General features: G+C 77.0%; 1 non-coding gene across 1 annotated transcript; it reads right to left on the bottom strand.

Annotated features, from left to right (window-relative positions):
• Window positions 1–1748: 1748 nt before the first annotated feature.
• LOC144614493 (5.8S ribosomal RNA) lies at window positions 1749–1901 on the bottom strand. The gene has a single exon (XR_014136120.1). It is a non-coding gene; the product is annotated as a 5.8S ribosomal RNA (ribosomal RNA).
• Window positions 1902–2500: the final 599 nt, after the last annotated feature.

Raw genomic sequence — 2500 nt, forward strand, 5'->3', positions numbered from 1 at the left:
CGTCTCGGAGGGGCGCGCGCGCGCGCACCAGGAGGAGCCCCGCGAGGCCAGGGCGGAGGGGCGACGAGAGGACCGGAACGCCGGCCCCCGGGAAGAGGCCGCGGTCCGCACCCGCCCGGTTCTCCGGCCGACACCCAACGACGCAAAACACCCCAACGACGCCCGAGCCGCCCGCACCCCTACCGACGACCCCCCCCCCCAACGCACCAACAACCCCCTCCCCTCCAAACCCTCCGCGAGGGAGGGAGGGAGAGAGAGAGAGAGCGAGAGCGCGGGAGGGGAGAGAGCCGGGAGGGGATGGGGGGACGGGGAAGGTAGGGTGCGCGCACGCGGGACGGACACGGCCGAACGGCGGGCGGGCAGGCGGGAGCACGGGCCGGCGGCACAGGCGGGAGCCCTGCCGGGGTTGGAAGGCGGAGGGGTGGGGCGAGGAACGGGGGGTCGGGCAGGGCCCGAGGCGCGGGACGCGCCGCCTCGCGACGACCCCGGAGGGGGAACCGCGGCGAGCGGCGCGGGGCGGGGGAGCGAGGGGGGGGGAAAGCGGGCGCGGGCGTGGGGGGGGGGTCCGAGCGCGGCGGTCGCCCCCGACCGCCGGCCCTTTTCCCCCCCACGCGACGCACCCGGCCTCCCCCCACACACGTCCCAACGTGCCCCGCGCTCCCACCGCGGCCCCGGACCGGGCCCGGCGGACGGCGCGGCACGCCTCCAGCCACAGAGACCCCCGCGGAGAACCAACACCCCCCCAACACCGCGACAACGCGGGCTCGGGGCACGCAGTGCGGCGCGGCCGCAACCCGGGGGGAAGCGCGCAGCGGCGGGCGACGCCGCGGCGTCCCGCGGGCCGCCGCCGGGGCACGCATCCCCGGGGCGCAGCCCCGCGCGCGACTCGGCCTCGGCGCGAGCCGCCCCGACAGGGCAAAGGGGGCCGGGATCGCCGGCGGGGAGCGGGGGCGGGGCCGCGGCTCGGGCCCCCGACCGCACGGCCGCGGACCGGGAGAGGAGGGGGCCACGGCCGGACCGCCGCGGTCGCCGCCCGGGGCAAGGCGGCGAGACCGACGGCGCTCCGGATCCGCGCCTCCACCCCCCACGACGGCCCGCGGGACCGCGCGGCACGGGGCACCGCAAAACCCTCCCGAGACCCGGGCGGCGATCCCAAAGACCGCGTGCGGCACGAGGGATCTCCCCCAGAGGGACCGCGGCGGCGGCCGCGGCCCTCAGGCGCGAGCTCTCCTCGCCCTTCCCTTTTCTCGCGGGCGGCGACCGGCCGCCTCGGCCTCTCCCCCCCGCCCCACCTCTCCCCCCCCCCCAACCACCCCACGCCACCGCCCCACGGGCGCCGGCCCCCAGCCCCCGTCCCACGCCCTCCCACGTCCCACACACAGGCCACCGCCGAGCGGACCCGGCGGGGCGAGGCGGGGGCGAGGGGGGTGCTGAGGGAGGCGGCGGGGACCGGACACACGGGGCCGGGGAGGGGGCGGGGGGGAGGAGGAGGAGGAGGAGGAAGGAGGGAGGGCCGGCAGCGGCGGCCACCGTCGTCTGCACTTAGGGGGACGGAGGGCCCGGCGGCCAGGACGACCCTCTCCCCGGCCCACAGGTGACCCCGCACACCGAACCGCCGCGCAGGCGGGCGTGGCGGGGCGCACTCGGGCAGGGGCGGGCGCCGGCGGGACAGGCCCTGCGAGGGAACCCCCAGCCGCGCCTTACCCCCGGGAGAGAGACCCACCCGGGGGAGGCGATTGATCGGCAAGCGACGCTCAGACAGGCGTAGCCCCGGGAGGAACCCGGGGCCGCAAGTGCGTTCGAAGTGTCGATGATCAATGTGTCCTGCAATTCACATTAATTCTCGCAGCTAGCTGCGTTCTTCATCGACGCACGAGCCGAGTGATCCACCGCTAAGAGTCGTACGAGTTTTTGTGATCACCGGGAGGGCCAACCCCGAAAAGGGGCGACCCCCCCAACCTGGCACAGCACATCCCCGAAGGGTGCCTCCGGCCGGCCAGCGAGAGACAACAAAGACCAGACTCCGAGAGGTCGGAAGGGTTGGAACAGGGCAAGTCCAGCAGCCCGCCCCGCCACGCGGACGACGCGCGGGGCGAGCTCGGAACAACCCCACAGGCGCCCAGGGGGTTCCCGCCTGTCCCCTTCCCCCCAACACACACCCAAGGGACACGGGGCGCACGCACACGCACACGCTCACGCACCACCCGGCAGCCGCCGGGCAAGCCCCCTCCCGGCAACCGGGGAGGGCCGTGGCGTGGGCGCAAGCGCGGCGGCGCCCCGGCCTGGGGCGGCGGGGGGGCGGGCAGCGGAGTCTGGAGGAGACACGGGAAGACCAGCCTCCACGGCTCCCCACGGGCCCGACCGCCCCGACCCGAGGCGGACGGGCGACCCCCAAAGGGTCTTTAAACCTCCGCGCCGGGACGCGCTAGGTACCTGGACAGGGTGGAGGCGGGCGAGGTGGGTGGGGGACGAGGGAGCCCGCGACACCGCCAACCACCTC

Source organism: Panthera onca, chromosome E1, assembly GCF_046562875.1.
Source record: "Panthera onca isolate mPanOnc1 chromosome E1, mPanOnc1 haplotype 2, whole genome shotgun sequence".
Lineage (NCBI taxonomy): Eukaryota > Metazoa > Chordata > Mammalia > Carnivora > Felidae > Panthera > Panthera onca.